Below are 25,034 nucleotides of genomic sequence, written 5' to 3'. Positions count from 1 at the left end.
TCACCCTGCACTTCCTATAGCTGGCGCTTCCCTGGCGCAGCGCATTGCGTGTTGCAAAGCACCCAGGCAGCTGCCGCGGGAGTTCTGCCGGTGGACCATCCAGGGAAGGAACGCATTGCCGAAATCCAAACACTTTGCACTTGTTTATGGAGGAGACCATCTTCCACCGCGACGGTGTTTTCGAAGCGCCGACAGCCATCCGTGTCCGGATTGACAGCAGGCTCGTTTTACGAGACGCGCACTCCCCCAGCTCCTTCAGGCGTGTAGGCAGTCGAGGTCAGTGTTCCAATCGCCAGTTGGATGGAGCAGTACGGCGCATTACTCAAACACACTGAGGAAGAAAAAAAAATTGCCTTTGGAGATTTGCAAGGACTTGCATCTACGAAACATTTCGAGCATTATAATGTGCCAGACGGCAGCTGAATCCGTTGCGCTAAGACTTTTGGAATTGCTCTTTCGATTCTGGATTCGCGCAACTGTTTTTTTAACTTTTTTTGAATTATATATCTATTATTACTTTATTATCAAACTGAAATATTAATTAACGAATAATGAATCATTTTCTAATTAAAAACCATTTTATCTTTAATTATTACCGCGACAAAACGCGAATATTCATATTAATTAATTTTTAATAGAAAAATGAGAAACAACAATACAAAATAATGAGGAAAACCGAGAACCTTTAAACATTCGAATTCCCATTCACTGTATAAAGCAGTTTCAAAAGTGTGAATACATTCCAGAGAGTTAAATATACGGCATTGAGCACGTAAGCGAGAACAGGTATGGTGAACGGTTGAAATTATCTGCACGGTTTGTGGCAAGTTCTCAAGTACTGGATGCGTGAAGGCTACATATGTCCGCCCCCTCAGTTAGGCTCCAAACACACGTGTCTTCGTGTCAAACACATTAACGTAAGATTCTACGTCTTGACGGATAAAGTGAAAAGGTATTTGCAGCTTGTACAGAAACCAGATGGTAATTACAAGAGTCGACGGTCTATGAGAGGGAACAAGTGGCAGAGAAGGGAGTGAGACAGGATTGTAGCCCATCCCTGATGTTAAAAAGCAAAAGGAAGATAATGGAATGTAGTCGAAGTGAATCAGGCGATGCTGAAGGGATTAGATTAGGAAACGAGACATGTATAGTAGACATGACGTTTGCGACTTGCGCAGCAAAATGATGATGGCCGAAGTACAAGGATAATCTAGACTGGTAATGGCAAGAAAGGCGTTTGTGAAAAAGACAAATTAACATCAAATACAGATTTAGGTGTTAGGAAGTCTTTCTGAAGGTTTTTGTGTGGATTATAGCCATAGACGATAAACATTTTAGACAAGAAGAGGATAGAAGGTTTGCAAATGTGGTGCTACAGAAGAATGCTGAAGATTAGATGGGTAGAACACGTAAGTAATGAGGAGAGAAGTTTGTGGCACAACTTGACTAAAAAAGGAATCGGTTGACAGGACACGTTCTCAGGCATCAAGGGATTATCAATTTACTACTGGAGGGCAGCGTGGAGGGTAAAAATGGTAGAGAGAGACCAAGAGATGAATACACTAAGCAGATTCAGAAAGATGTAGGTTGCAGTAAGTACTGGGAGATGATGAAGCTTGCACAGGATAGAGTAGCGTGGAGAGCTGCATCAAACGAGAATCTGCATCGCAAACAACAGAAACTCGATATTACCAAAGTATTTGATATCACACTCCATTACCCATTTTTTTTACTTTATTTGTTTTTAATAAGGAGTATTTGAAATTACTTTTTCACAAGATATAATTTACTGCAATCATTTACACTATGTAATCGTTTGGCCAGCGGGAGTGGCCCAGCGGTTCTAGGCGCTTCAGTCTGGAACCGCGTGACCGCTACGGTCGCAGGTTCGAATCCTGCCTCGGGCATGGATGTGTGTGATGTGCTTAGCTTAGTTAGGTTTAAGTAGTTCTAAGTTCTAGGGGACTGATGACCTCAGATGTTAAGTCCCATAGTGCTCAGAACCATTTGAACCACTTGAACTGCGTAGTACTAAGGGCGCGGTGGTGGGAGGTGGTCGTGATGGAGATAGTTCTGATCCGCACAAGACGCCATTTCATTCGCGGTTTAACGTCCGTCGACATGGAGCTGTTCCGAGCCGTAACACAATCCTCGGGTGGGAACGTTCAGAGCAACTGGAAACATACTGGATAAGAAGCATCCTGGCCCGGGACGCAGAGTAACGACACCAGAACATACTGAAAGGGTAAGGCGAGCGGCAGTCTGAAGCCCAGGACGGCCAGCTAGGCGTCGTGCTAGTGAGTCACGAATCAATCGTGAATCGGTTAGACGAATTCTGCATAAAGAATAAAAATTCCATCCCTACAAAATGCTCATTGCCCAACAACTTAAGGAAACTGATTTTGCTGTACCAGACGACTTCGCTTACAGAATACAAGTGATTTTGGGACCGAATCGTGGTCGTGTGGTAGCGTTCTCGCTTCCCATGCCCGGGTTCCCGGATTCGATTCCCGGCGGGGTCAGGGATTTTCTCTGCCTCGTGATGGCTGGGTGTTGTGTGCTGTCCTTAGGTTAGTTAGGTCTAAGTAGTTCTGTTCTAGGGGACTGATGACCACAGATGTTAAGTCCCATAGTGCTCAGAGCCATTTGAACCTTTTTTTTTTTTTTTGGGACCGAATGAAATGAAATTTTATTGATGAGCGATGTAGCTCATTTTCATTTAAACGGGACCGTGAATGAGGAAAACCTACGTTACTCGGCTCCAGAGCATCTAGACCTTATCTACCAGCGTCCTCTGCACTCACAAAAAGTAACAGCCTGGTGTGCTCTTGCCTCTGTTGGCACTATTGGACCTTATTTTTTTGAAGAGAACGGGGCCACAGTTACTGTTAATTCGGTTCGTTACATTCGTATGCTTGCTAGAAACGTTTTTTAAACCAGAAGTAAGAAGACGACGAATCCCGTTAAAACACGTTTGGTTCCAGCAGGATGGGGCAACATCGCACACCGCAAACACTTCGATGACAGTTCTTAGAGGCACGTTTCCTGGCCGGATTATCTCACGTTTCGGCAATGTTCCTCGGCCCCCAGGTCTCCCGACTCGCCAGTATGTGACTTTTTTCAGTGGGGATACCTTAAGGACTGTGTCTATAACCGCAAACCACGAAATTTGGACGAGTTGAAGAATGCAGTCATTCAATAAATTGCTGCCATCCATGCAGAGATTTTAGTCCGTGTGATGGAGGATTTTGAGAAGAGACTCGAGTCCTGCATTCGCAATGACGGACATCACCTTAACGACTATTTTTCACAAATAACTTTGTTAACTAAAATGGCAAATAGTGAGCTTTGATTTTGTGTAAATAAACATGCATTAATGTTAAAGTTTGCCGAGTATTATTTCATTAAAAATCGTCGGTCTCCCGTGTGTCACCCTGTACGCAACAGAATTGAAAGCAACCGTGTAACAGTGATAATGAATGAATGATAGTTGTGTAAAAAGTAGGGACACGCAGTGAGTGGATGAGGCTGTAGTTAGTTGCGGCTGTGAACGCGTGCGAGGCGAGGCGAGGCGAGGCGAGCCGAGCACCAGCTCAGCTCTGCCCCAGACGGGTCGCAGCGTAAACAAGGCGGCGGCCGGCCGGCCCGTCCCCCAGCCGCGCCAGCGCATCGATCCGCGTGGGCGGCAGGGGTGCCAACCGCGCCCTCCTGACCCCCGCCGGTCGATACCACCCCCGCGCTGCCCGCCGCCATGACACGGCGCTGCCGACGCCCAGAAACCCAGCTCTCTCTCCACGCCAGCCGGCTGCCGCTCGCTATAAGCGTCCACGCCGACCACATAAATAGCGCAGCGCGCTTCCTGCTTACCTACACGTCTACAGACGAGTTCAAATTATTAAACGATTATTTTTGATACTCTTTAAGTTTTCTGGTGTAAAAATAGGAGAGAAAAGTGTAATAATTTATTTGTTTTCAAACCTACGTTTCTAGCATTTGTAGACTTAGAGAAAGCTTTTGGCAATGTAGACTGGAGTACTCTGTTTCAAATTCTAAAGGTGGCAGGGGTAAAATACAGCGAGCGAAAAGCTATTTACAATTTGTACAGAAACCAGATGGCAGTTATAAGAGTCGAGGGACATGAAAGGGAAGCAGTGGTTGGGAATGGAGTGAGACAGGATTGTAGCCTCTCGCCGATGTCATTCAATCGGTATATTGAGCAAGCAATAATCCCAAAATAAAAGTTCGGAGTAGGTATTAAAATCCAGGGAGAAGAAATAAAAACTGTGAGGTTCGCCGAAGACATTGTAATTCTGTCAGAGAGCAAAGGACCTGGAAGAGAAGCTGAACGGAATGGACAGTGTCTTGAAAGGAGGGTATAAGATGAACATGAACAAAAGCAAAACGAGGATAATGGAATGTAGTCGAATTAAGTCGGGTGATGTTGAGGGAATTAGATTAGGAAATGAGACACTTAAAGTAGTAAAGGAGTTTTGCTATTTCGGGAGCAAAATAACTGATGACGGTCGAAGTAAAGAGGATCTAAAATGTAGACTGGCAATGGCAAGGAAAGCGTTTCTGAAGAAGAGAAATTTGTTAACATCGAGTATAGATTTAAATGTCAGGAAGTCGTTTCTGAAAGTATTTGTATGGAGTGCAGCCATGTATGGAAGTGAAACACGGACGATAAATAGTTCGGACAAGAAGAGGATAGAGGCTTTCGAAATGTGGTGCTTCAGAAGAATGCTGAAGATTAGATGGGTAGATCACATAACTAATGAGGAAGTACTGAATAGGGTTGGGGAGAGGAGGAGTTTGTGGCACAACTTGACCATAAGAAGGGATCGGTTGGTATGACATGTTCTGAGGCATCAAGGGATCACCAATTTAGTATTGGAGGGCAGCGTGGAGGGTAAAAATCGTAGAGAGAGACCAACACACGAATACACTAAGCAGGTTTGGAAGGATGTAAGCTGCAGTAGGTACTGGGAGATGAAGAAGCTTGCACAGGATAGAGTAGCATGGAGAGCTGCATCAAACCAGTCTCTGGACTGAAGACCACAACAACAAAACAATGGCTTGATTGATGCCACGAAATTTCCCTTCCAAGCAACTCAGATATCACTCAATTTTTCACAGTTGGTAACATCTGTCATTTTCCCTCCAAATCGTGTTGGTGTTAGTTGTCATTAACATACTTTGAAACTGTGTTTACAGTAATATTTTATGTTTCTGTGGTGTACTTCAGCTTGTTATTTATTCTATCAACTTCTTGCTACATTAACGAGACATTACATATCTTGTAAACTTGCACGTTTTTAGTTATAGGCATAAATCGTTGAGTTTCCAAAGAAAGTGAGGTTATGGGGAAGGCAAAAGATGTTTCAACTTCTCGGAAAGTTTCAGCTGTGGTAGCACTTCTTGCTGAAAATTGTTACACACAGCAAGAATTGCTGACAGAATATCACAGAAAATGTCAGCAGAACCAAACTTTCAGTGCAAATAGGAAAGGAAAATGCGGAAGTCAAAGAAAAATCAGTCCTAGAACAATGACAAGACCTACAAAGATGCCCATAAAAAAAAGCAACTGAAAGTCACACCTGCTATCAAAACCAAAAGATAGGAGTGGGCTAAACAACTTCAGGAGTGGAGAAGTGAGGACAGGGCTAGGGTATGTGCGATGATATGGGAAATTAAGTGGAGCTGATCTCTAAAGTTAGGAGTGCTGGCTTCAAAATGCGATATTTTATTGACACTGAAAAAATGCACATTTGAATGTTGGGACTGTTGATTCAGTGATGAATGTGTATTCACTGTAAAGGAAGACGTCACCCACTGTGTTCGTCGCAGGCCTGGAGAACAGTTCAAAGCTGAATGTGTGAAGCATCCAACTTCCGTTACGGTCTGGAGTGTGATGTCCGTGAAAGGTCCTGACAAATTATACATTGTTGAAGGGACAGTGAGGCAAGAACAATACAAAGAAATCCTTGAAAAAGGAAGTTTTCTCCCAAATAAATCAGTGGTTTCCTAGTAAAGATGCCATTTTTATGCACGATGGTCCACCAAAAGTGTTTCGAAGTACTGAGAAGAAACGCAACTGGAAGTGTTGCCCTGACCAGGGAACAGCGATGATATGAACCTAATTGAAAAGTTAAGGGCTATTGTGAAACAGAGGATAAGGAAATTTACAATAACCACCCAACAAGTTCTCATAGAGAAACTAGAGGAAATCTGATAGCCACGTATACAAAGTCCGCAGCTCGTGGTCTCGCGGTCGCGTTCTCGCTTCCCGAGCACGGAGTCCCGAGTTCGATTCCCGGCGGATCAGGGATTCTCACCTGCGCCGAGATGACTGGGTGTTTGTGTTGTCCTCATCATTTCATCACCATTCATGAAAGTGGCGAGATTGGACTGAGCAGAGGTTGGGAATTTGTACGGGCGCTGATAACCAAGCAGTTGGGTGGCCCACAAACCAAACACCACACACGAATACAAAGTACTGAAAGTACAACAAATACAGGCTGTACATGCATGTAGATGTCTAATAAATGTGAAGTTTTGGAAAAAAATGTCTTTAATTTGAACACGTTTGTATTGCACTCCGTCCATTTAGAATCGCCAAATGTTGTTGCTGTTGTTGTTGGGCTCTTCAGTCCATGCTAAACTATCCGTGCAACAATATAGACTGTGGGTCCGGCTTGATACAAAACACTTCTGCTTTCGTCTATTTATCCCCAAATAGAAACTTCCTGGCAGATTAAAACTGTGTGCCCGACCGAGACTCGAACTCGGGACCTTTGCCCTTGCGCGGGCAAGTGCTCTACCATCTGAGCTACCGAAGCACGACTCAAGCCCGGTACTCACAGCTTTACTTCTGCCAGTACCTCGTCTCCTACCTTCCAAACTTCACAGAAGCTCTCCTGCGAACCTAGCAGAACTAGCACTCCTGAAAGAAAGGATATTGCGGAGACATGGCTTAGCCACAGCCTGGGAGAGATTTCCAGAATGAGGAGAGCTTCTGTAAAGTTTGGAAGGTAGGAGACGAGGTACTGGCAGAAGTAAAGCTGTGAGTACCGGGCGTGAGTCGTGCTTCGGTAGCTCAGTTGGTAGAGCACTTGCCCGCGAAAGGCAAAGGTCCCCAGTTCGAGTCTCGGTCGGGCACACAGTTTTAATCTGCCAGGAAGTTTCGTATCAGCGCACACTCCGCTGCAGAGTGAAAATCTCATTCTATGCAACAAATAGCTTACTTAAAAACTTTGTGAAACGTTATTACATGTGTACTGTTTAGTTCCAGAGTATTATGTTCGTTTCATAATACTTCATTTACTTTATGTCACAGCATGATTTTTACGCTCGTTGCCGCCGTTTCCCGGCACACTTCCCGTGTTTTTGTGTCGTTTCTCCAGCTTACAGCACGTCATCTACAACTGTACAAGTGGCTGTTAGGAAACAAATATGAGAAAATGAACTTGTGTTGTCGATAGCCGGCCGTTGTAGCCGAGCGGTTCTAGGCGCTTCAGTCCGGAACCGCGCGACTGCTACGGCCTCAGGTTCGAATCCTGCCTCGGACATGGATATGTGTGATGTCCTTAGGTTAGTTAGTTCTCAGTTAGATAGGTTTAAGTAGTTCCGATGACCTCACATGTTAAGTCCCATAGTGCTCAGAGCCATTTGAACCATTTGTTGCCGATTGAGTGCTGGTTTGTACTGGGTGGTTACGTAATGTGTCATGTATTCGCATTCGTTGGACGGATTGTGGCTGGTTTTATAAGCAGAAAAAAAACAACAACTTTTGAACCCTGTTCGTAATCCAAGGCATTACGCCATCTTTACGTTCGCGCGTGTCGCATGAATGTATCGTGTATTGAGACACGAATTGTAGGATAAGTTCTGACGACTTCTGTTCCTTATTTATGCCTCCGTCCGTGATGGGGTAGTGCTGTGTGTGTGTGTGTGTGTGTGTGTGTGTGTGTGTGTGTGTGTGTTTTGAGTTTTCGTTTATTTCGATTTTTCCTTTCACTACAGACTTTTGTATGCAATAATTTTCTTATATTGTTAGTTTTCGGCATAAAGTGTTGCTGTGTTTCAGGATGTGTAGATCATATCATTTGAATTTGCAGCTCCTTGTGTTTACCGTGTCTACAGTTAAAATAGTTGGATGTAAGGTCCGCCAGTTATGCAAAACACCGTGTTTTTCCAAGTTGCCTAACATGTTTCAGCAGCTGTATGCAATTATCAGTGGGTTTCCGTTTTATTTAATTTGTAATGTTTTATTACATTCGCCAGACCAATAACAATAAAATAAATGGAAATCTTGCTTTACTTTAACCTCGTACAGTTTTGCGATGGCTTCATATTAGCGAAGTTGGTAAATTTCAGGCAAAATCTTTTATTAGCCGTAACTCGTAACTAAACATTTGCGAAACTATGTACATTTCGAGGGACGATAGGGTGGTCCAAAACAAGACACAAATGTCCAACAAACACGGGCTGTAAAATAGGTACCTTAACAACTATTAACAGATGTTCATCATCCCTACTGACAAACATCGCTTCCGCTGCAAGCTCTTTTCTCAAGGTAATGTAATGATCTACGGAATGCCGTCGACAAATGAGAAAACACTATTCTGTTAATCTGAAAGAGCAGAGGTTCTAATGAAATCTGCATACAGGACAAGGGTTCCCCAATTGTTTTCATTTGCCAGAACATAAGATACGATCAAGTCGACTGTTTCCCGTGTCGGATAACGCCTTGCCATTTTGCTGTTAAGGCAAAGATGTAACTGCAGTGGAAAGCATTTCGCACACGTATCGTAACACAAGTTGATTCCGTTAGAACTAAAGTGTGTACCGGCTCCACTTACGCAGATGTGTGAATACGGTTTAGAGTCCCAGCTGTTTACTGCATGCTGTATTCGTGAACAATAACAAAAGGAATGTGCCCGCACTTGTTTACTGTGTGCTGTAGTTAGCTGGCAACAGCAGATAGCTTGCCAGCAGGCCAGATGTGATCACAGTAGCGAAGATGAACAAGTGGTCATAGCTTATGTATTTTGCAACCTACATGGATGCTCCGCAAATCACACTTAAGTGTCTGGCAGAGGGTTCATCGAACCACCTTCACAATAATTCTCTAAACTCGGTCCGAACAGGCCCTAAGAGGCTCATCGGTACCGACCGGCCGCCGTGTCATCCTCAGCCCACAGGCTGTAAGAGGTCCGAGCAGATGTAATTTCGATGTATTGCTCATGCCCTGCCTGCGATATGCAAGGTCTCTGACCAGAGAGCAGTGTTGACTGCAGTAGGAACTGTGTAGCTGTAGCAGTAAGTTGTTGCTAGTCTGGAGTCTGCAGTCTGCTCTGCTCTGGTCTGGTCTGGTGCATCGTGTTGGCTGGCCCGGTCGCGGTGCAGCGATGCCGGAGCCCGAGTATTATTGTACAAGGTAAAAAGCAGCCTCGCGCATATGTAGTAATCTTATCTCAAGTCCCATGCAAATGTTTTAAAAATCTCGTAATAATAATCTTCCTCATAAAAAGTAACTTTTAACAACCATTCATTTCAATTTAAAGAATTTACTAATTTCTCTCATCCATGATCATACCGATTGTTGCAAAAGAAAAAAAAAATCAGTTGCTTCCTTTCATAAATGAGAGATATATCGGTCAGCATTGCACAGAGCTGTGCCGGAAAGATTTATTGTAAGAGCAGATATATCCGGCGACTTCATTGGCGTAAGAATTTTTCCTTTTTTTATTCAGAATGATCTTTCAGGGGCATGACGCAGCACTGCTGTCGTCCAAAATTTACCAGGTTGAATTCACAGTGAATTATTGAAGAGTCATAAGTGAGTGACAATTTAATTGAGAGGTTAGTTCAAAAATGGCTCTGAGTACTATGGGACTTAACTTCTGAGGTCATCAGTCCACTAGAACTTAGAACTACTTAAACCTAACTAACCTAAGAACATCACACACATCCATGCCCGAGGCAGGATTCGAACCTGCGACCGTAGCAGTCGCGCGGTTCCAGACTGTAGCGCCTAGAACCGCTCGGCTACCACGGCCGGCGAGAGGTTAGTTACATTGTATTATTACCAGGTTAGTAAATGGTTCAAATGGCTCTGAGCACTATGGGACTCAACATCTACGGTCATCAGTACCCTAGACTTAGAAACTACTTAAACCTAACTAACCTAAGGACATCACACACATCCATGCCCGAGGCAGGATTCGAACCTGCGACCGTAGCAGTCGCGCGGTTCCGGACTGAGCGCCTAGAACCGCTAGACCACCGCGGCCGGCTACCAGGTTACTGAATTTTTTTTTTTTTTTTTTTTTTATTGGGACGTTACACTGAATGTGAACGACATAATTATAATTTTTACTGTTGAGAGGTTTAGGAATTTTTCTGTTTTGAGGTCACACTAAATGTGAATGAATTTTGTGTTAATATTTTCAGTTGGGAGGTTACGGAATTAAATTTTGTGGGGAGGTTAAATGTGAATAAAATTTTGTGGGGAGGTTACAAGGCGTCATTGGATACGGATATGGAGGGGCATCTGGCCAGCACACCGCTCTCCCGGCCGTATGTCAGTTTCCGAGACCGGAGCCGCTACTTCTCAGTCGAGTAGCTGCTCAGTTTGCCTCACAAGGGCCGAGTGCAGCCCGCTTGCAAACAGCGCTCGACAGAGCGGATGGTCACCCATCCAAGTGCTAGCCCAGCCCGACAACGCTTAACCTCGGTGGGAACCAGTGTTAGCACTGCGGCAAGGCCGTCGGCTACAGTAATTCTCTGTCCACCCCAAACCCTGTATCGTGTCAGCGACACTCCCTCTTCCGTCTCGCGACAATACAAAACGTGCTGCCCCTCTTGAACTTTCTCGATGTACTCCGTTACTCATATCTGGTAAGGATCCCACACCGCGCAGCAGTATTCCAAAATTGGACGGAGAAGCCCAGTAGATCTGTTGCGTCTTCTAAGTGACCGGCCATTAAAACGCAGTCTTTGGTTAGCCTTCTCCACTACATTTTCTACGTCTTCCTTCCAATTGTTCACAATTGTAATTTCAAGATATTCAGGTTAATTTACGGTCTTTAGATTTGACTGATTTATCGTGTAACCGAAGTCTAGCGGTTTCCTTTTAGCACTCATGTGGATGACCTCACACTTTTCGTTATTTAGGGTCAACTGCCAATTTTCGCACCATTCAGATATATTTTCTAAATCGTTTTGCAATTTGTTTTGATCTTATGATGGTTTTATTAGTCGATAAACGACAGCGTCATCAGCAAACAACCGACGGCTGCTCAGATTGTCTCCTAAATCGTGTATATAGAGGAATAGCAGAGGGCCTATAACACGACCTTGGGAAATGCGGTATCACTTCCGTTTTAGTCGATGACTTTCCGTCAATTACTACGAACTATGACCTCTCTTTACAGGAAATCTCGAATCCAGTCACATAACTGAGATGATATTCCATAAGGACGCAGTTTCACTGCAGGCCGCTTGTGTGGTACAGTATCAAAGGCCTTCTCGAAATCTAGAAATACGGAATCGATCTGAAATCTCTTGTCAATAGCACCCAAACAGTTGTGTTTGGCAAGAACGACGTTTTCTAAATCCGTGTTCACTGTGTGTCAATAGACCGTTCTCTTCGAGATAATGCATAATGTTCGAATACAATATATTTACTTACAGTTCTTCGCGTTTTTTTTTTTTTTTGCATCTCCGTTTCCTCTTATCTCCACACGTCCTGGAGGTCGTAAATAGAGCCTTAAAGTAAAAAGAGGCGAAACGCGTCTGGCAGAATAAAACAGTGCAGCGAGTGGAGGCCTTTCTTATATTTACACCGAATATGTCTGTGCCTGCTGCGGAGGATGGCCACGCAAACAACTCAGCAGTATATCCACTTCCCCAAACAATAAATAAATTGTGCCAAACCAGAGTTAGCTATACCTATGGCCGGAAAGGGCCACACGCTTTCCCATCAGCCCACTCCCTCCATCACGGAGTCAGGGCGAAATATGAAGTTTGAGGTTGGGTGTTTCGTCGCGCGCTGGGCTCTGCTCGTTTATACGTCGCCTGCCGGTGCGTTGACTACTCGCTCCAGACTGAGCTGTGGACCAGAAAACAAAATATACGCCATTTCTTAAAAGTGTCACGTATCGGCTAGTACAAGAAGAAAAATTCCTACAGCTGTGTGTCCGGAAGCCAATACCTGTTCAGAAATGGATGGGTTGTTCTACTCGTGATATCGCAAAGGAAATCTCGTAACACGGTTCCAACATCATATAGTTTGCCAGGACCTACTGTTAAAATGTGCCAAAACCTCGAGTCCTTGTTGCATCTCTGGAACGCTACCCAAAAGATGGACCACATTCCAGATGTACTGTGCAAACCACTGGAGTGCATGTAGGCGCCGCGCCCCACTGTGCCCAGTTATTAGAGGTTTCATATGGTTTAGATGACTCTGAGCACTATGGGACTTAACTTCTGAGGTCATCAGTCCTTTAGAACTTACTACTACTTAAACCTAACTAACCTAAGGACACCACACACATCCATGCCCGAGGCACGATTCCAACCTGTGACCGTAGCAGTCGCTCGGTTCCAGACTGTAGCGCCTAGAACTGCCTATCAGATTACGCTGATACAATAGCTCCCTACTTAGCACTCATATACAACCGCTCGCTCACCGATAGATCTGTGCATACAGTTTGGAAAATTGCGCAGGTCGCACCAGTGTTTAAGAAGGGTAGTAGGAGTAATCCAACGAACTACAGACCTATATCATTGACGTCGGTTTGCAGTAGGGGTTTGGAGCATATACTGCATTCAAACATTATGAATCACCTCGAAGGGAACGATCTATTGATACGTAATCAGCACGGTTTCAGAAAACATCGTTCTTGCGCAACGCAGCTAGCTCTTTATTCGCACGAAGTAATGGCCGCCATCGACAGGGGGTCTCAAGTTGATTCCGTATTTCTAGATTTCCGGAAAGCTTTTGACACCGTTCCTCACAAGCGACTTCTCATCAAGCTGCGGGCCTATGGGGTATTGTCTCAGTTGTGCGGCTGGATTCGTGATTTCCTGTCAGGAAGGTCGCAGTTCGTAGTAATAGACGGCAAATCGTCGAGTAAAACTGAAGTGATATCAGGTGTTCCCCAGGGAAGCGTCCTGGGACCTCTGCTGTTCCTGATCTATATAAATGACCTGGGTGACAATCTGAGCAGTTCTCTTAGGTTCTTCGCAGATGATGCTGTAATTTACCGTCTAGTAAGGTCATCCGAAGACCAGTATCAGTTGCAAAGCGATTTAGAAAAGATTGCTGTACGGTGTGGTAGGTGGCAGTTGACGCTAAATAACGAAAAGTGTGAGGTGATCCACACGAGTTCCAAAAGAAATCCGTTGGAATTCGATTACTCGATAAATAGTCCAATTCTCGAGACTGTCAATTCAACTAAGTACCTGGGTGTTAAAATTACGAACAACTTCAGTTGGAAGGACCACATAGATAATATTGTGGGGAAGGCGAGCCAAAGGTTGCGTTTCATAGGCAGGACACTTGGAAGATGCAACAAGTCCACTAAAGAGACAGCTTACACTACACTCGTTCGTCCTCTGTTAGAATATTGCTGCGCGGTGTGGGATCCTTACCAGGTGCGATTGACGGAGGACATCGAAAGAGTGCAAAAAAGGGCAGCTCGTTCTGTATTATCACGTAGTAGGGGAGAGAGTGTGGCAGATATGATACGCGAATTGGGATGGAAGTCATCACAGCAAAGACGGTTTTCGTCGCGGCGAGATCTATTTACGAAATTTCAGTCACCAACTTTCTCTTCCGAATGCGAAAATATTTTGTTGAGCCCAACCTACATAGGTAGGAATGATCATCAAAATAAAATAAGAGAAATCAGAGCTCGAACAGAAAGGTTTAGGTGTTCGTTTTTCCCGCGCGCTGTTCGGGAGTGGAATGGTAGAGAGATAGTATGATTGTGGTTCGACGAACCCTCTGCCAAGCACTTAAATGTGAATTGCAGATAGTCATGTAGATGTAGACGGCCACTCCGGCCGGCTAGGGTTTTCTTCACGTTCCGTTCAGGTACGGTACGCGGGAAGAAAGATCGTTTGAAACTCTCCGTGCCTGCTATAATTAATATAATCTTGTACTAACCATCTCTACCGCAGCTATATGTGGAGGATTGTAGCATATTCCGAGTGTAATCTATTCAAACCGGTGAAACTTCTGGGAAGTTTGGAAGGTAGTAGACGAGGTACTGGCAGAAGTAAAGCTGTGAGGACGGGGCATGAGTCGTGCTTGGGTAGCTCAGCCGGTAGAGCACTTGCCCGCGGAAGGCAAAGGCGCCGAGTTCGAGTCTCGGCCTGGTACACAGTTTCAACTCGCCAGGAAGTTACGAATCAGCGCACACTCCGCTGCAGAGTGAAATTTTCATTCTATTTAAAATTCGTTGCTGAAACTTTGTTAATAGAAACTCCCTGGCAGATTAAAACTGTGTGCCGGAGCGAGACTCGAACTCGGGACCTTCGCCTTTCGCGGGCAAGTGCTCTACCAACTGAGCTACCCAAGCACGACTCACGCACCGTCCTCACAGCTTCACTTCTGCCAGTACCTCGTCTCCTACCTTCCAAACTTCACAGAAGTTACACCGGTTTCAAATGATTACACTCGAAATATGCTACAATCTTCCACATATAGCTCCGACAGAGACGGTTAGTACAACATTAGATATCTTCAAGGGAATTCCAGTTCAGTTCCTTGAGTAGCTCTTTGACACTCTCCCACGGATTAAACAACAAAACTGTGACCATTCGTGCTGCCCATCTCTGTATACTTTCAATATCCCCCGTTAGTCCTACCTGGTACGGCTCCCACACATTCCAGCAACATTCTAGAACCGGTCCCACGACTGATTTGCAAGCAATATGCTTCGTGTAAACTCATTGCAGTTGCTCAGCATTCCACCAACTAACCCAAGTTTGTGAGTACATACCCAAGGTCAAAAAAGTTATGTCCAGGAACTGAAGGATGTGCTGCAATTTCTTGCGTGGCAAGCTTGGACATTAATATTTAAGGATTGCGCTTGTCTTCGATATAGCTTATCCCACTGTCTAAATGTACTGTTCACTTGATTGTTGTTTTATTACTATTTTATTGTGCTGTTAACACCACTCGTCACCTTACTTTTCAATTTATTGTTCCTTTTTATTAGCTCTTTTTACAGCTTATTTTTACTGGTCAGTTCATTGCGTTGCACGTTCTGCAATTCATTTCACTGCACATTTTTTACGGTTCTATATTATCGGAGCACTATCCGGCAACCTGGTACGAGCTGCAGCGTAGGGGCAGCAAAAATTCAGTATTTTGCGTAATTACTGACCGATTTCAAAACTTTAAAATGCTGTCACAGTCGTCTCATTAAGAAGTAGAATCATACGAGGGTTATCCGAAAAGTAAGGTCTCACAGACCTGTTTATTTCTACAATGGTTTACATCAGTTTACAGCTTGAACATTTAGCTATTTTTCGACATAATCACCATTTCTGTCGATGCATTTTTGTAGACGCTGTGACAGTTTTTGTATGCCCATGTCATACCAGCTCGCCGCCATGCTGTTCAGAAAGCTATGAACCTCTTCTTTCACCTCGTCGTCGGAGCTGAAACGCTTTCCGGCCAAATGTTCTTTTAACCTAGGGAACAGGTGATAGTCACTGGGCGCCAAGTCACTTCTATAGGGTGGGTGGGTGATTATGTTCCACTGGAACGGTTTGCCGAGCAATGTGTGGGCGAGCGTTGTCGCGGAGAATGTGTACGCCCCTGCTCAACATTCCTCTTGTCCGGTTCTGAATTGCCCGTTTGAGCTTTTTCAGTCTCTCACAGTACCTGTCAGCGTTAATTTTGGTCCCAGCGATTCAGCTCCGACGACGAAGTGAAAGAAGAGGTTCATAACTTTCCGAACAGCATGACGGCGAGCTGTATGACATGGGCGCACAAAAACTGCCATAGCTTCTACAAAAATGCATCGACAGAAATGGTGATCATGTCGAAAAATAGCTAAGTGTTCAAGCTGTAAACTGATGTAAACCATTGTAGAAATAAACACGTCTATGTACTTATAAAAAAAATTAGGAGACCTTACTTTTGGGATTACCCTGGTATGTTAAAAGTTTAAGACAGTAAGGCAAGTGTCACGGTTATGAGCTTCATTCAGTCAGTGCGTCTGGTCTACCTCTGCCTTACATGTAAGTTGGCACGAGGTAACTGCGGGTGTGGTGGCGCTGTCTATTGGCAGAGAGGCCGACGCTTGACGTTGCATAGCGCCAGTGTGGTTCCACGCCGAGGAGAAGCTGGTCCCACAAGTTATCGTCCACTACCGGACATGCAGGAACTACGAGGAGAGTTCGATTTTCGCCGGCAGAGGGAGTCTGAAGCCGTGAAATGTATCGGCGCACGGAGGCTGTGTACGGTGAGTACAGCCCGAGTCGTTCAAGTGTTGTGGAATGGCGCCGACGATTCCTCGATGGGCCCTAGTCAATGGAAGACGATGCTCGTGCTGGTCAAATGGCTCTGAGCAGTGTGGGACTTAACTTCTGAGGTCATCAGTCCCGTAACCTAAGGACATAACACACATCTATGCCCGAGGCCGGATTCGAACCTGCGACCGTAGCGGTCGCGCGGTTCCAAGTTGTAGCGCCCAGAATCGCTCGGCCACACCAGCCGGCCGTTCTGGCCCGGTATCATCACACCGGAAATGGTTGCGCGGAAGTAAATGCTTTAGTCCCGGACGATTGCAGAATCACAGGTGACGAGATCCATCGGTTACTGGGTATAAGCGTGGGCACCGGGCACACCCTAATGCATCAACACTTGAACTTTTCAAAAATCTGTGCACGGTGCGTTCCCCACCTACTGACCGCCGAACAGTGCAACAATGGAATGGCGCTAACTCTGAGTCAGCTGCAACGTTATCATGAGGAGGAATACGGCTTTGTGTCGCGTATTGTCACAGGTGACGAAACATGGCGTCACCATTTCGAACCGGAAAGCAAGAGTAAGAGCAAGTGGTGAAAACGCGCTACCTCAGCACCTCCAAAGAAATGAAAGGGCGTGCACGCCAGTTCTGGCAAGGTCTCGATGTGCTCCGTTTTTGACCACAAGGGCCCACTGCTTGTCGACTTACTGGAACGGGGAACCAGCATCAGCGCCCAGAGTTATCGAGCAGCTTTACAGAACCTTAGACGACCCGTCGAGTCGAAACGCCGGGGCCCCTTGTCCAATGGTGTTATCCTCCAGCACGATAATGCCCACCCTCACACGGCCAATGCGGTGAAGGCGACATTGCAGCAGTTTCGGTGCGAAACGCTGGAACATCTACCGTACCGTCCCGACCTTTCACCGTGTGACTTTCATGTGTTTGGACCTCTAAAACGGGCTATTCGCGGACACGGATTCGCAAAGAACGGCGAAGTGTCCCGACAGCAGCCTACTAGCTTCTTCAAGGATGGAATCGACCGGCTAGTGTCGCAATGGGATAAATGTGCCAACAGTTTTGGCGACTGTGTTTGAATATGTGTACTCAGTACAACTACATTTTTGAGTTAATAAAATCGTTACCGTTACTTAAAAAAAATTCTTTATTATTAAAACCATTATAATTATACAAATTAACCCACTTCCTTAATTCATTAGTGGGTCCTAAGAGTTATACATTTGTATTAAATTTTGCAGCTAGTTTAGTTCTAGTAAGTGAGCTACAGTTATTAGTAAACAATGGGCATCTAATATCTACATATACTGTTTATACCTAATCCCTATAACTAATTTAATTTGCATATGTGTTCTGCAGCGTCACATGTGTGCCAGTGAAGATATAAACCTACTTTCATATGCCTTGCTCTTCGAGCTAACCCCGAAGAGCATGCCCCTGGCGCTGGGCAGGCCTCGATGTTAAATTCGCTGCAGTCCCTACCGTTACTTTACAATAGTGGCCGAGTTTCATTTGAATGCCCGTTATGCCGGCCGGAGTGGCCGAGCGGTTCTAGGCGCTTCAGTCAGGAACCGCGCGACTGCTACGGTCGCAGGTTGGAATCCTGCCTCGGGCATGGATGTGTGTGATGTGCTTAGGATAGTTAGGTTTAAGTAGTTCCAAGTTCTAGGGGCTTGATGACCTAAGCTGCTAAGTCCCATAGTGCTCACAGCCATTTGAACCAATGTCCCTTATACTAATTGTGTGTACCACAGGCGCAGAAAGGCCCGGACTGTACTCATCGAGTATTTCAGAATGAGAGCACATGGCGACTTCCAACGACCCTCACAGCCGATTTCAGACCCTTATAAAACATTCTCTCCACGATGGCCTCACAAAACGGTGAAAGGACGACGACAGTGCACCACCCAGACTTTGTACGGAGAATACGGTGGCGCCTCGTCCCTACATTTTTTGGTGGAGGATGCCCAGCAGCTCGGACTGTCCGTGGCCTGCGCGCAGCACACACCACCGCCCATAGGCAGTGTTTGCAGCAGCGGGTGGCCAATGCGCGAGGCGGCATCGAAACGGAGCCGGGCGTATTTGAGAGTGGAGTGTGTGATACACTGCGGATAAGTTCCAACGCGGCAAATTGTCGCAAGTGGTCACCCTGCACTGAAAGCGTAGCTTGCCGTGGAGCGGGCGAGAGACCGCATTGTGCAGGAGAGCAGATTGTGATTCTCGACGCTCGCACAGCTGACGCTGGCTATTAGGAATTACCAACAATTTAAGAAGCGACATGTACAATAACCGGGTGTACTGCCGGATGTTTGTGTCGCTCTGGCACAATATTTCGACCACGTAACCCGTTGCCTTCTCCAGGTGCTACCTGAGACTGCTGCTGCTGCTCTCATCTGTTGCTTTCCCCTCTTTGGGGATGTGTGAGGGGGAGTCTGTAGCCTTTCGGCTTTTACTCCCCTGTGAACGTGTGTGTGTGATTTTTCTATAGTTTTTGGAGTCTGTGATTTGTGATGATTGTTGTGAGTCTGCCTGGTACTTGCCTGAGGTAGGCGAGAAGTTTGGTGTTATATGGGAAGGAACAGGATTAGGGATTGGGTGTTGGGATTTTCTCTTCGACTTAGTCGTCGAAGATCGTCATAGGGCGCTTGTGCTTATCGCGGGACATGTCATACCGACCTAGGGAGTGGGTGAGTGCGTTTCCGGATCTGGAAGAACCCTCATAGAAGGCCCTTGCCAGATCCTGGAAACGCTCCCTCAGGAGTGGGATTTCGGCTGCGGCGTGCAAGTCGTCTGTAGGGAATCCAAGAGGTAAGTGCAGTGCCCTTCTGACGGCGCGGTTCTGCAGCCTCTGGAGTTTGTCCAGGTGCTGCTTTGCCGCGTATCCCCAGACAGGGCACGCATACTCCATTACTGGCCGGATCGGGGCCTGGTACACATTTACTGCTACTGGGCAGGGAAGGGAGCTGGTTGTGTTCAGGATAGGATATAGGATGGACATTCTGGCGCAGGCCTTCCTGTGGACCTCGTCTATGTGGGGTTTCCACGTAAGACGAGGGACCAAGGTTACGCCAAGGTACTTGGCGGTTCTGCGCCAGGGGAGTTGGGTTCCATTTAGGTGAAGGTGGAGGGGGGGGTGGGGCGTTGAGGAGGATCGCGCCTTCCGAGCCTGCGGGTAATCAGCATTGCCTGCGTCTTCTCAGAGTTGATGGTGATGCGCCAGCGACGGGCCCAAGTTTCTGTGTCATCTAAAACCTTTTGTAGCCTGCTACCTGAGACTACGGAACGCCCGACACAGGACCGGCCTCAGAGAGCTGCCACACAAGGCGACCAAGTCGGGCGCGGACGTCCGAGGGAGCATCGGGGAAGAGACAACGCCTTACAAGTAGCGCCAAGGCGGGCGCATACGGCAAACAGAGCGCCCAGCGCCCTCTGGGCACAAATACTGGACGAGATCCACCAATACGGCAGTCTCAGGTAGCACCTGAAGAAGACAAACAGTTACGTGGCCGAAATATTGTGCCAGAGCGACACAAACATCCGGCAGTAGACCCGATTATTCCACGTGTCAAGATCTCGCCGGGAAAGCCTGAAGAGTTACAATTTAAGAAGCCTTTCATGAAGGTATTTGTAGAGAATGTAACTTTGTATAGAAGTGAAACGTGGGCAATAAGGAGTTCAGATAAGATGCGAACAGGCACTTTTGAAAACGGGGTGATACAGAAAAATACTGAAATTGCGTGGGTTGATAGAGCAAATAATGAGGAGGTAGTGTATCGTTGAGTAGAAGAAGGGCTCGGTTGATGAAGCACATCCTGAGGCATCAATGAAACGTCAGTTCGGCAATGGAGGGAACAGAGTGGAGGGGCGGAGGCGAAATTTGCACGGGAAGGCAAAGGCTTGACGAGAGTAATGAGGTTCAAGTGGATGTGGGCTGCACAAGTTATCCGCTGAAGAATACTTGCACCCGACCTGCATCAAAGGAGTCTTCGGACGGGAGACCGCGACATCCGTCCGAAGACCACGACATCCTCTTCCGAGAGAATTCCAGACGGCGCGTGTGGCTGCGACTACCGCAAGGTCTCAGGCACCCGGCCGTTCGGAAGCGGCGTGACGTCAGGCGGAAAGAGCCGAGCGCGTCCGAACAGACGACACTGCCCCCTCCACAGCGCTCCCGCGGCCGATCTTCTTCTGTCTGCGTCGGCCAGTCTGCCAGCAGCCGCCGGAGCGCGCGGACGTCCTTGACCCGTGCTGCCGTCTCCAGGCCAAGGCCGGCTGAGGCTGAGCTGGCCACAGCTGCAGCTGCAGCTGGGCGGCCCGGAGCCCAAAACGAGCCGGCGGTCACCTCTGCTGCCGCCCGAGGCACTTCCGCCATTACTATACACATAATGTTTTGATAAGTCACAACTGAAAAATACTAACGCGAATTCTTTGCAGACGAATGGAAAAACTAGTAAAACCCGACCTCGGGGAAGATCAGTTTGGATTCCGTAGAAATTTTGGAACACGTGAGGCAGCACTGACCCTACGACTTATCTTACAAGATACAGCAATGAAACGCAAACCTACGTTTCTAGCATTTGTAGACTTGGAGAAAGCTTTTGACAACGTTGACTGGAATACTCTCTTTCAAATTCTGAAGGTGGCAGGGGTAGAATACAGGGAGCGAAAGGTTATTTACAATTTGTACAGAAACCAGATGGCAGTTATAAGAGTCGAGGGGCATGAAAGGGAAGAAGTGGTTGGGAAGGGAGTGCGATAGGATTGTAGCCTCTCCATGAAATGTTATTCGATCTGTATATTGAACAAGCAGTAAAGAAAACAAAAGAAAAATTCGGAGTAGGTATTAAAATCCGTGGAGGAGAAATAAAAACTTTGAGGTTTGCCGATGACATTGTAATTCTCTCAGAGACAGCGAAGGACTTGGAAGAGCAGTTGAATGGAATGGACAGTGTCTTGAAAGGAGGATATAAGATGAACATCAACAAAAGCAAAACGAGGATAATGGAATTAGTCGAATTAAGTCGGGTGATGCTGAGGGAATTAGATTAGGAAATGAGACACTGAAAGTAGTAAAGGAATTTTGCTATTTGGAGAGCAAAGTAAGTGATGATGGTCGAAGTAGAGAGGGTATACAATGTAGACTGGCAATGGCAAGGAAAGCGTTTCTGAAGAAGAGAAATTTGTTAACATCGAGTATGGATTTGTGTGTCAGGAAGTCGTTTCTGAAAGTATTTGTATGGAGTGTAGCCATGTATGGAAGTGAAACATGGACGATAAATAGTTTGGACAAGAAGAGAGTAGAAGCTTTCGAAATGTGGTGCTACAGAAGAATGCTGAAGATTAGATGGGTATGTCACATAACTAATGAGGAGGTACTGAATAGGATTGGGGAGAAGAGTTTGCGGCACAACTTGACTAGAAGAAGGGATCGGTTGGTAGGACATGTTCTGAGGCATCAAGGGATCACCAATTTAGTATTGGAGGGCAGCGTGGAGGGTAAAAATCGTAGAGGGGGACCGAGAGATGAATACACTAAGCAGATTCAGAAGGATGTAGATTGCGGTAGGTACTGGGAGATGAAGAAGCTTGCACAGGATAGAGTAGCATGGAGAGCTGCATCAGGACTGAAGACCACAACAACAACAACAACAGCAACAACGACGACGATGTTGGTGTGTGGGCTCCAGTCCCACGGCTGGTCTCGTACAACTTTCCACGCTACTCTATCCGTTGCAAGCCTCATCATCTGCGAATAACTAACGCAGCTTGCGACTTAACTTCTGAGGTCATCAGTCCCCTAGAACTTAGAACTACTTAAACCAACTAACCTAAGGACATCACACACATCCATGCCCGAGGCAGGATTCGAACCTGCGACCGTAGCAGGAGCGCGGTTCCGGACTGAAGCGCCTACAACCGCTCGCCCACCGCGGACGCCCCCAATATAAGATGCTCGTAATTGTAATTCCTAGGTAAGGAAGAATGGGGAAGGAAGTAGGCCGTGTCGTTTCAAAGGAATCCTCCCGACATTTAGATGAAGCGATTTAGGGAAGTGGCGAAAAACTTGATCAGGGTGGCCGGGCGCGGGTTTGAACCGCCGTCCTCCAGAGTGCGAGTCCAGTGTGCTAACCACAGCGTCACGTCGCTCGGCGATCGGAGTTTTAACGCGGGGCAGTGCACTGCGGGAGAATGGCGGTGGCGGTAGCGCGCAGCACGTATCTGGGAAGTGTGTGTGTTCCTGGGAAGCGGCCAGAGAGCAAATAGAGAGCGCGCAGTGTTTGTACGGCGGGCAGGCAGAGGAGCGGCCGAGATAAGCAGGCGGCTGCCCGGCCCTTCCCACTGCCGCAGCCCAGCGCAGCGCAGCCGCCACAAAACGACTCCACGCTTGTCCGATGACGAGACGAGCAGGCGGTTTTCCAGCATGGACCTATATCATTGACGTCGGTTTTCAGTAGGGTTTTGGAGCATATACTGTATTCAAACATTATGAATCAGGTCGAAGGGAACGATCTATTGATACGTAATCAGCACGGTTTCAGAAAACATCGTTCTTGTGCAACGCAGCTAGCTCTTTATTCGCGCGAAGTAATGGCCGCTATCGACAGGAGATCTCAAGTTGATTCCGTATTTCTAGACTTCCGGAAAGCTTTTGACACCGTTCCTCACAAGCGACTTCTAATAAAGCTGCGGGCCTATGGGGTATTGTCTCAGTTGTGCGACAGGATTCGTGATTTCCTGTCAGGAAGGTCGCAGTTCGTAGTAATAGACGGCAAATCGTCGAGTAAAACTGAAGTGATATCAGGTGTTCCCCAGGGAAGCGTCCTGGGACCTCTACTGTTCCTGATCTATATAAATGACCTAGGTGACAATCTGAGCAGTTCTCCTAGGTTGTTCGCAGATGATGCTGTAATTTACCGTCTAGTAAGGTCATCCGAAGACCAGTATCAGTTGCAAAGCGATTTAGAAAAGATTGCTGTACGGTGTGGCAGGTGGCAGTTGACGCTAAATAACAAAAAGTGTGAGGTGATCCACACGAGTTCCAAAAGAAATCCGTTGGAATTCGATTACTCGATAAATAGTACAATTCTCAAGGCTGTCAATTCAACCAAGTACGTGGGTGTTAAAATTACGAACAACTTCAGTTGGAAGGACCACATAGATAATATCGTGGGGAGGGCGAGACAAAGGTTGCGTTTCATTGGCAGGACAGAAGATGCAACAAGTCCACTAACGAGACAGCTTACACTACACTCGTTCGTCCTCTGTTAGAATATTGCTGCGCGGTGTGGGATCCTTACCAGGTGGGATTGACGGAGGACATCGAAAGGGTGCAAAAAAGGGCAGCTCGTTTTGTATTATCACGTAATAGGGGAAGTCAAAAATACCACCTCTACATCTGGAAACATCCAGGGAGCTTTTCGCAAGCCGGAAAAGAAGATGTGGTCACACTCTTAAAAAAAAATTCTTAGCTTTCCATCCTACTTTGTCTGCTTTTGAACTCTGGATGCCACATGTTAAAAAGTACTCCATCTATTTCGTCCTTTTTATTAATGTTGTATTCTTTGGAACAATAATTCCGTTACTTAAATGATTCAAAAATAAAAAATTGTTCTTATTGCCCACGTAGTGTATGAAATATTTATTTACCTCCACATATTCGCCCTTCAGTGCTTCATAGATAGCTTCACACGTTTCTGGAATTATTTTGGTTAATACGCAATGTTATATTAGAGTGCTGTATTGTATACTAGAATATCTCTCTCCTGTATCAAGAGATCACAGTTTGCTTGTCTTCTGCACATACACCATTCCTCAAGAGAGTATTCTCTATGAAGCCACATTACTGAGCAAATAGTGAAATACATTCTCTATGAAGCCACATTACTGAGCAAATAGTGAAATACATTCTCATTCATAAGTAATTTATGTATTAAGACTCGACTTCCTCCGCATGCAGTTCTCTTAACAAATTTTGCTGAATGCTTCTAACATCTCTCTATGCTTAATCCAAGTATGTTTACTCTTTTTCCGCCGCTGATCTTCCAAATACACACACAATGCAATTGTAGTACTAGCTACTGCAGCGCGCACTAAAAAATTGTTGTCCGCCATCATGAAATTTTGACGAAAAATATGACGACAGTGTAATACGGTTTTTAGTGCCACGTCAAATGTCTTTGCCAAAGAAATTTGACGACTATCTGATCACATTTCTCTGTCGTAAGGAAGTGCAATACCGGCCTATAACTTGGTCTGTTTACCGACTGTGCAAGCGTCGCCGCCTGTCGAGTAGGCAACCCGCACGACACTTACTGGGGGAATCCCCTGGCCGCGGCACAGAGCAGCTTTCAGATCTAAACGAGATAAGATAAGCGGGACAACACAGATTCTGTCTGTCTATTGCGTCACTTGCGAAGACAACCCTGCAGTCACCCTAGAGCCTAAGACAAAATGGAATTACATGCGAGTTCTACACTGAAGAGCCAAAGAAACTGGTACACCTGCCTAACATCGTGTAGGGCCCCC

The 25,034-nt window shown here is 46.2% G+C and overlaps 1 protein-coding gene across 1 annotated transcript in view; it reads right to left on the bottom strand.

The window, feature by feature from the left end:
* The window catches only part of LOC126426609 (uncharacterized), a 445,650-nt gene that overhangs the window by 283,122 nt on the left and 137,494 nt on the right, over positions 1–25,034 (bottom strand). The window lies entirely within an intron of this gene.

The sequence above is a fragment of the Schistocerca serialis genome, chromosome 11 (genome assembly GCF_023864345.2).
Source record: "Schistocerca serialis cubense isolate TAMUIC-IGC-003099 chromosome 11, iqSchSeri2.2, whole genome shotgun sequence".
Lineage (NCBI taxonomy): Eukaryota > Metazoa > Arthropoda > Insecta > Orthoptera > Acrididae > Schistocerca > Schistocerca serialis.
The sequence above is the reverse complement of the archived record's forward strand: the minus strand, read 5'-3'. Positions and strand labels throughout refer to the sequence as shown.